The following is a 10,819-nucleotide window of genomic DNA, read 5'->3' on the forward strand; positions in this document are numbered from 1 at the left end:
CTGATGAGTCGAGTCAAAATGAGAACATGGATCCATCATGCCTTGTTACCACTGTGCACTGTGCCACTGTGGTGGTGTAATGGTGTGGGGGATGTTTTCTTGGCACACTTTAGGCCCCTTAGGCCGTGTGCGGCTCCACCAAAGCGTTTTTCCACGCGCCTGGCGTAAGTTTTCAATTGTTTTCAATGGGAGCGCCGCGTTTTTTAAACGCCATGAGCGTACCGAGGCGCTGAGCGTTTTTTTTTTCACGCTGAAGCACCGAGCGCCCAGCGTTTTTTACTGGTCGCTGGGAATTGAAAAATGTTAAACTTTGGATAAAACGCAGCGCTCATCACTGTCACTTTTTACCCAGCCATCCAATCACAGTGGAGGAGGGGCGGGACTAATACCACACCGACCAACTGTCACAACATTCAACTGCTGCGGATATTCTGTATCATAGCAATGAAACGTCTCAACGGAAAAAACGCTGCGCTGCCAAAACGCTCTCAAGCACCCAAAGCACGGCGTCTTCAGCAGAGCGTCTTGCGTTTTCAGCTGGCTAAAAACGCTTTGGTGGAAACACGGCCTTAGTGCCAATTGGCTTTATGCACAGCTGCACTACTTCCTGAACTTCAGCCATCCCCTTGTTTCCTGTCTGCCATTATTGGCCAAATTGATTAATTCAGGTGTGTCTGATTATTGTTGCCGTGACTACTGAGGTCAGGCACACCTGCATTAATCAATTTGGCCAATAATGGCAGACAGGAAACAAGGAGCTGGCTTAAGTTCAGGAAGTAGTGCAGCTGTGCATAAAGCCCATTGGGTATCGTTTAAATGCCATGGCCTACCTGAGCATTGTTTCTGACCTCTCTTTTATGGACACCATGTACCCATCATCTGATGGCTACTTCCAGCAGGATAATGTACCATATTACAAAGCTTGAATCATTTCAAGTTGGTTTCTTGAACAAGACAATGAGTTCACTGTACTAAAATGGCCCCCACAGTCACCAGATGTCAACCCAATAGAGCATCTTTAGGATGTGGTGGAACGGGAACTTTGTGGCCTGGATGTGCATCCCACAAATTTCCATCAACTGCAAAATGCTATCCTATCAATATGGGCACACATTTCTATAGAATGCTTTCAGCACCTTGTTTAATCAATGCCACGGAGAATTAAGGCTAGGGATGCACCGATACCACTTTTTTGGAAAACGAGTACGAGTACGAGTACTTGCATTTCAGTACTCGCCGATACCGATACCGAGTACTTAATAAAAAAACAAAAAAAAACATGATTTAAATATTTTTATATACGGGTTTTTAGGTCCTTGATTAAATTACTTGGGTAACACTTTATTTCGATAGTCCACTTTACTAACTATAAGTAACTTTTCAATTACATGTCAACTAACTGTCATTAGAGTATTAGTAGACTAGAGTATTAGTACGATCAGCTTAATATCTGATAACACTTTATTTATTTGGTCCCCCAACAGACATTCAACTGACTATAAGTAACTTGGCGACTACAAGTAAACTTATTCTCCTAATCCAAAGCCATTCACTTTGAAATTGTTCCACACCAGTGATGCACGGGTTGATCCAAAATGAGCGGGTGCCTGCGCCGCGGTCACCCGCGGTTACCCGCAGTTACGGGTCATCCAAAAATATTTTTAATGATATTCGGGTCGCGGTCGGTCAGGTCGTTTGGGAAAAAAATGCCAATTAAACCTTTGTATTTATATAGTACTAGATAGAATTTTCTATGAAATATATAGGCCGAATTTATTTATTGGCTGAATAACTGGCACGAAGATGACACACAAGCTCAGTCTAAACAGTTCTCAGTTCTGTACTGGTGTGATCCGAGAACCGCTGTACCTCTGCGTTCATTACTATACGCGGATGCGCAGTATCAGCAGTATCAACAACATGTCTCAGTTCAGTGAACTGTTAGAGTTACTGGAGTAAAATATAATTCGGGATATTGGTTTATTTCAACTCGGAGGGACTGTCAGGCATGTCTGAAAGTGAGTAACTGTAGTAACTTGTGGATCAGCACTGACGCAAGACGTGAACTGATGCGAATGATTCAGTTCGATTTAGCGTACTGGTTCGACCGGTTCATTAAAAAGAACCGATTCGTTTACGAACCGGCCATGTCTATGATCACTAGTCTGCAGAGAGATGGAGGCGGCAAGAGAAAAGGTGAAGACTGGGGAGTGGAAGCTCCGCAAATACACAAATAGAAAGAGTAAGTGTGGGAGACATTTACCGAAATAATGAAAGATGATGACCAAAGTGCTGCCTTTGTTATATGTAGGCTACGTCTTCTTGCGAAGCTGTGTTGTTACACGTTTATGGCCCAATGACGCTACGATGAGCATGTACAACTTTTAAAAAATACGGTCAGGAAGAGGGTCGGGTACAATATTTTCTTACTTTTTTTGCGGTCCGAGTAGCGGGCGGGTAGTTGAAAACGTTGGTAGTGTGCGGGTTGTTTATACATTGACCCGCGCATCACTGTTCCACACGGCTGACATCTCCCCATCTCCCCGCTCTGAGCTGCAGCCGGAGCCTGGGGGTGGGCACTCGGCGCCTGTGATTAACCCATTTCTCAGAACATGGTATCGGTCCCCGGTATCGGGGGACTTTTAACGAGTACGAGTACTTTAGAAAATGTGGTATCGAGGCCGATACCAGATACCGGTATCGGTATCGGTGCATCCCTAATTAAGGCAGTTCTGAAGGCGAAAGGGGGTCAAACACAGTATTAGTATGGTGTTCCTAATAATCCTTTAGGTGAGTATGAGTAGCCTATTCTAACCTGATATAATGTAAAATACAGCCAACACATATATGACACAATAACAACAATGCCAATAAGATTTCTCTAACTCTTGGACTCTCTGACACTATTACAGCTGCTTAGTGGACTGAACCGATGACGTTTTCACACAAACCGAGGCCTCGTTTGTCATTAGTCATTTGATTTTCATGTTAACAACACAAGCTTTGAATCATCTGGCATGCCCATTTTGTCTCGACACAGGCTCCGACGCCTCGTCTCGACATAATGTCACATCACTAATTATAAGAATATGTGCTTTTGAGTATTTATAGGCATTGTTAAAGTATGGGGCTGAGAGAATGTATGTATTGATTTGAATTGTAGGCTACTTAGCTAATTTCCTGCATTCTTAGTTCTTGTGATTGATTCAAATGTATTGTGGCATTATGTAGCTAACTGTATTCCATATCCTCCTCCACACACACACACACACGCACACACACATGCCTAATAAAAAAGACATTGTGACGGGACAAGACTGTTCTTAAATACACCTCCACTGTCTCAAGCCAACCACCTACTCATCCCCCTCAAACCTCCTTTTCACCTCTGAATGTTTACTTGAAAATATTAAACTTGATGCATCACCAAGCTATCACAGCCATTTCAGGCCTTATACATTCAAGAATGAAAAATGTGCAGATTTGCATCAAAGAATAACATTACAAAAATGAGACAAATTTTCTTATATCCTTTGTGTTTTAGATCCTACATCAAAGGTTAGTCCTCAGCATTCCATTGAAATAGTTTCAGAGAGGGTTTGTAAAAGTGATTTAATCTGGCTCTTTGGTGCCATTGAACACTGCAGCTGAAGAGTGAATGCTGTTGATTAGCATAAGCGACATAAAAAGATTTCCTTTTGACGCATGTCACAGCATGATTTTAATTCACACTTCTATTTTGGAACAATCTCTTCGGATACCAGTTGTTTGGTTATTGTTATGCCTGACACACTGCTGTATTTTATTCGATTCATCCCATTATTTTGAAAGGCTTACTCCGTCTCCCATACTGTATCATCAGTGAGACACTTTACCACAGGTTCTTCAATTGGACCATCTTTGACATTTTACTATAGAATCTGCAAAATTACAAGTACCAGGCAACTAAGGAAAAAAAATACTCGATTGCTATAGTAACCTCAGTTCCCTGAGAGAGGGAACGAGTATTGCAGTGGGAAAAGTGAGTCCTTTTCCTCGATTTACTGAAGCCTATATGTAAAATGCATTTGCAGCTACACAGCTAGCACACTGCAGCGACTGAACATCCAATGGTGTGCCTCTGACGTGCGACCAATGTGCTAGCCCAACGTCAGAGCCCACCGAGGGGGCGTGGCCTAGCCTATATAGACTCCCCGAATTCGCCATTATAGCAGGTTTATACGACTGAAGTGACAACTTCACCAATTACTATAGTGCGGGCGGCTACGTAATACTCGTTCCCTCTCTCAGGGAACTGAGGTTATTTTAGTAACCAAGTAGTTCCCTTTCGAACGGTCACTTCGTATTGCTTAGCTATACACAGTGGGGACGCCATGCAAAACGCCACAACCTAAGTAACTGGTTGCACTGCAACTCAGGACACCTGAGCTAACAAAACAAGCCATAACCCAATTATATAATTATATATACAGTATATATATACAGTATATATATATATATATATATATATATATATATATATATATATATATATCAGACCAGACACTGTCAGGCCTGAACAATATATATGATTCAGTAACAACTTATCAAAATATACTAACAAAACCAGGTGGCACCGAAGGGGGCCTAGAGGGGTTAATCCTCCTAGCACCTTTCAGATACCAGGTCATTTCTTCCCAGTGATTGGCCAGCCACCAAAGCATGATGGGCTGTGATGCAAAAAGATCAACTTCGGACTCGCCGAACATCTCCCACATTAGACTGACCGTCTGAAGGTTCATGGACCACTCATTTAGGGGAGTGTTGCCCCGTGAGAGCATATCCGCGCCCAAATTTTGAACGCCCGGGATGTGCGCGATTTAAGTAGGCCAACACTGACATGTCCGTACAGACTAAGACGTGGTGACCCCTGAGGTTTGACAGAAAGTACATGCTCTTGAGTGATTGTCACCAAGTCTAAAATCGTGCCCAGAAAGACTGCAGTCTGGCTAGGGGTCAGTTTGCTCTTGGTAAAATTGATTGTGAGCCCCAGGCATTTTAGACGGCCGAGAATCAAATCCCTGTGAACTATCAGTTCGTCTCTCGACTGCGCCAGCACCAGCCTGTCGTCGAGATAATTCAGCACGTGCACTCCCTGGCTTTTCAGTGGGGAGAGTGCTGCATCTATACATTTGATGAATGTACGGGCTGCCAGGGACAGACCGAAAGGCAGAACGGTGTATTGATATGCCCTCCCCTGGAAGGCGAATCTCAAGATTGGCCTGTGACGAGGGTTGATCTGAATAGGAAAATATTTATCTTTCAGATCCATTGTAACAAACCAATTGCCTGGGCAAACTTGTTTGAGTGAAATTTGTTTGAGTGTGAACATTTTGAAAGGCCATCTCATGAGAGCCTTCAAATGCCCCAGATCTAGTATGGGTATGAGTCTGCCATCTTTCTTTCTTGAGGGCCTTTACACCAGGGGAGTGGGTAGTGCTTCGCAGGCCTTGATTGGTGGTTGCTAGCAGCCGCATGGCGAGGCTGAGAGGCCTGCTTCACCGGTTTGGCTGGATGAGGTCAAAGACTGTGGCTCGGGCTTGCTGGTTGCGGAGCTCGAGCGTTTCGGTAAGAAGTGTTGCATAGCCTGGGATGCTTTCTGTGCCTCTATGTACCTCTCCGAGAATCCCTTCACCGCTATGACAAAGAGACCGGAGCAGGAAACCAGGGCTTCAAGAAATGTAGTTCTGTTGGCTTCTTTGTTATCCGTGAGGTTGGGCCAAAAATGGCGCTCGAGCACAACCAAGCTTGCCATGTTCCTTACGATGGCCTGTGCTGTAGCCTTAGTAGCACGCTGCGCTAAGTCTGTAGCACTTCTCAGGTCTCGAAAGGCCTCTAGGTCTGGGACAGCCTCGTTCATGGACTGGAACTGTTTGGCCTGGTAGACCTGCAAGATGGCATTCGTGTGCAGGACCAATGCAGCCTGACCGGAGGCGGAATATACGCGTCCAGCGAGGGCTGAGGTGTTTCGACAGGGTTCGTTGGGATGAGTGGCTCTAGCTCGCCAGCTAGCTGCAGTGCTCCTACGAACAGGACCATCCAAGCAGAAGAAAATGAAGTATGTGGGAACTGGGAACGCAGCCGGTGTGCATTCACCAACTTCCATACCCTCCAGTTGGCGTTGGCTGCGACGGTTCTTCTTCCTCAGAATAGAAAGTTTGGTTGAAGCAGCTTCGCTGTCTAAAGAGAGAGCTTGCCGATTGTGCACGAAGATAGGCATGCTTATGCAGGCCGCATATCCGCCGGCGCGTGGTTGACCCTCAGGCAGGAAATGCAGCTGGAGTGTTGGTCTGCCTCATGCAGACAGCCTCTGCACATGGCGCAGGATGAATGAGGCATCTGAAATAAAACACGATGCTTTGTAGAAAGGAAATAGGCTGTCGCCCGATAGTCACAGGTGAGACGGCATCAGGAGATGACGGCGTGCAGGCGAATTCTGCTGAAGAGAAGCTCACTCAGGCTGAAAGACTTGTTCAACGGCAAATAAACAGTAAAAAGCTCAGGGACATGTGTACTGTCGCTGAAGGAGTAGAAATCTGCAATAATGGCGAATTCAGGGGCTCCCCCTAGCTGGGCTCTGACGTCGGGCTAGCTCATTGTTCGCACATCAAAGTTGCCTGCAACATTGGATGTGCAGTTGCTGCAGCACAGCCTATGAGCGTGGCAGACGCTCAGTGTGCTAGCTGTGCAGCTGCAAATGCGTTTTACATATAGCCTTAAATCGAGAAAAAGGAGTTTCCCCACTGTGTATGGCTACGCAATATGAAGTGACCGTTCGAAAGGGAACTTCAACTATGGAATACTGCACTTGTGAAAACCAAGATCTCTTCACTGAAATGATAAATGACAAGCATGGTATAGGGTGAATAGAGACAAGAAATTGATGTGTGCGAAAGAAGCCTGACCTGAATTTCTATAAATGAAAGTGTTGGATGTTGGATCTCACTTCTCTAGAGGTATCAATCAATGTCCAATCTGAAAAATAATGAGTGTTCCTCTGTTACACTGAGCTATGATTCATTTACAAGTCACCCATAATGTAACTCAAAGCATTCATTTGCCATCTAATTCTACTTTCCCTTTCACACAAACATGTTTGAAGACTACATATTTTTTTTGTGTTAGCATATAGTTTATTCTGAAATAAAAACAAAAATCTCTTTGAATAGAAAAGACAGATTACGCCAGATGCAAGGTATTGAAAGGAAACAAAAACACATCTCAAAATCAAAAGGAGAAAGAGACTGAAAAGTGGGACATCTCCCCTAGCTTGTCTCAAAACCTCTCAAGAGCTTCATTTTGCCTAAGCAGGGAGTCTATTTATGCATTCATTTATAAGCCCGGTTCAAGTATTTGCAGTGGAAAACAAACTATTTACTGTATAGGCACTGATAGTGATACAAGAGCCTGTGAGCACATTTGGGATACATTTGGTATCTATTATTAGAATGATATTAGATGAAAAGAATATTTATATATATCCACAAACAGAATTGTGTTCTTCCAATCCTCCAGTGCTTCTATACCCATGCTAAAAAGCACAATTCGATGCAGGTGGGCTCCCCTAGAGTCTCCTGCGTCATGGACTGTCTTGTACTGACAGGTAACTTTTGTGTGTCAGAGATGGTAATAAGCAACTCAGGGTGCCGTGTTCTATTCAACCTCACCCTTCTCTCAACACATGTCCTATATTTTCACACTATTTTAGTTTTCCATCGATGCAGGCTAGGCTCTGTACAAATAGAGACTTGTGGACCAGACAGTCACAGACAACACAGCTACAAGCTATGCAGTGCTTTCAACATTTTTAGCAAGCTAACAGAATTCTCCAGGCTGAAGTGTTTATTTCTGTGTTGTGGTAATCTAGAAAGTTAACGTCAATACCTTAGAACCATGGATTCACACATATATCCATCTGTCTACGGTAGTGATTCTTAAATGTTCTTCCCAGTGTCCACAATATTCAAATATCTATGACTTTTCCAACTTTTCTAAATTCATGGATGAATATTAAAGGTAAGGATTTAAAATGTGTATATTTTTACTCACAATTTCTGCCCGCGGAAGCAAGCATTTTAGCACTTCCGGTTCCATTGTCTCGAAGTCAATTGGGTTTTTGAGAGGGATTTTGGTTAAATGGCTAAATAAGGTCTGTGGTGAACACAAGCTCAAGACACTTTCACATTTTATTCTCTGACATAAAATACATAAGTATAACTCCACTCCTGATTTTTTTAAGCTGTTCCAGTATGTGTATCGAAAAAAAGTCTAAATGGGACTATATACAGGCTGAACATCAGCATTTAGGCTTCAAAATTCATAAAAGTGGTGTTCATCTGTGAAAATGAAGTTGATGGACAAAATGAGTAAGAATCATAAACTTTTGTTCATCACAGAGCTTAATTTTTGCAATAATCCTTTTGGGGGTGGGGGGATGCTATAGTGATGCTATAACAGTTGGTTGGTTTAGTATTACCTTTAATACTCATTGTCACCTGCACCACTCTATGGCTTAAAGTAGGCTAGAGATTTAAGTCAACCACATTATTAAAGGAGAAGTTCACTTTAAAATGAAAATTACCCCATGATTTACTTACCCTCAAGCCATTCTAGGTGTATATGACTTTCTTCTTTCAGACAAATACAATAGGAGTTATATTAAAAAAATATATATATATATATATATATATATATCTCTTCCAAGCTTGATAATGGCTGGGTGTTGCAAGCAAAAGTTTGAAGCTTAAAAAAGTCATAAATGAACTCCATATGGCTCCAGGGGGTTAATAAAGACCTTCTGAAGCAAAGTGATGAGTTTTTGTTTAACAAATTCTAGCAAACTAAAGCGCAACTTACGCAACTTATGACATAGTCATGGCCTATAGCATCGGCCTAATTATCAGCAGTACCCTAAAGTCAAATTTGTATGAGAAAAAAAAAAAAAAGAATTATTTGTATATGTAAATTGAACAAATAATCTTCAAACAAAGACTGTTTGCACATTCTGTTAGTTTACTGCAACAGCAGGTGTTAATTCGACCTTTAATTCTCGAGGAGTTTACTCTAGACTGTGCTTCTTAAGGCCACCGTGGTGATGGCATTTAGCCTATTGCTCTTTTGGGTGAGTCAATTACAGTCCGTAAGTAGAGAAACCTTAACGGTGGCATTTAAGGTCGTTTCTACTGATTAGATTAGAATGTTGAAACTTTAATGTCCTAAATTTGTTTGGTTTGTTGGTTAGGCCATAGCCATATAAAACAACTTAGGATATTTATGAAATATTTAGTCCAAGGCAAGAAGGGGGAGAGCGGGGTACAAGCAACACTGTTTGACTTTCTCAGTTTGTGTAAATTCATTTTTTTTTTCATTCATAATTTCATTCATTTTTTTCCCACATTTTTTCCCAACGTCTAGTACAATTATGTGCTTTTGTTTCATTCATACAGTGTATACCTTTTTCTTGATTTATCCAGAACGAATGGAAGTGAAATGTGACAATGCCCCAGATGTTGTAACATGTGAGGGGCACATTGTAACATATGACAGATCAAAATGATATCTGATCTAATCAAAGAAATGTAAAAGACAAACTAAAATATTTTGTCAATATAAAACAATTACTAACTTTTTCATATAAAATAATAGCCTTTTTTAATAATTAAAAAGAAACAAATTTTTGCTATTTGTGCTATTTATACGCCAACAATGTTTTTTGTTTTTTTTTGCATGCATGCATGCATATGTTGAGTGGGTGCATATTACACGCCAAAAAGTGTGTATCATATACACGCAAAAACTATTTTTGTCATATAAATGGCATGAGAAATTTAATTTATAGATACGCGCTTTCATGAGATCATGTTGGTTATACACAGTATATTTCAAAACATAATCTGAACATTGACTCTCAGTCTTTATTCACCTTTTCTCGTGGTTTCTTAATAGAATTCATTAATATAAGGTCTAGTCTAGAATAGAATAACATAGTTCTAATAGGGGCAGATTGTAACACAGCATTACAACATTCCCCATCTGCGCAACTGGGAATGAAACAACATTAAACCTGGGGAATGTCTTCTGCTGGTTGTATCAGCATTAAATAACTATTATCATTAAATAACAGATATGCGATTAAACTAATAACAGATCTGGCTAATAAAAAAAAAAACACACACACTCACAAAAAAAACCAAAGATGATAAAATTAACTGAAATGTACTTATACTTATATACTTGTACTTATATATATATATATATATATATATATATATATATATTTAACCATATAAAGTACATATAGATTAGACAGATATATATATATATATATATTGCCTATTTTCTTCTCTATAGAGTGTTGATATGGCAACTAGTATGTACACTAAGTTTTGTCATGTGTGGAACGTTTTAAACCATGTGTGACAACTAACCCCACAGCAGCTCACCCCTACAGTATTGTGAATTTAATTTATTAATTATTAACAAGTAATACATTGTATACATTGTGTAAAGTACACTTTATTGTATTGCATATATTCCCTTTTTCAATTGTAAATTGCAAATACACCAACACATTTTTTTTTTTACCATCGTAAAATATATTAAAAGTTTATCAATATTAACAATACAACTTTTAACACGCTTTAATATAATTGTACTTTATTATATTTTAGAAAAATATACTTGAAGTGAAAATTCTGTTTAATTTTTAAAAGTCTATTCATTTGCACTATATTTTAGGTAGGCTATATTTAAACTGTGATGGAAATAATCAATGAAACAA

The sequence above is a fragment of the Pimephales promelas genome, chromosome 4 (genome assembly GCF_988280905.1).
Source record: "Pimephales promelas chromosome 4, fPimPro1.hap1.1, whole genome shotgun sequence".
Classification (NCBI taxonomy): Eukaryota; Metazoa; Chordata; class Actinopteri; order Cypriniformes; family Leuciscidae; genus Pimephales; species Pimephales promelas.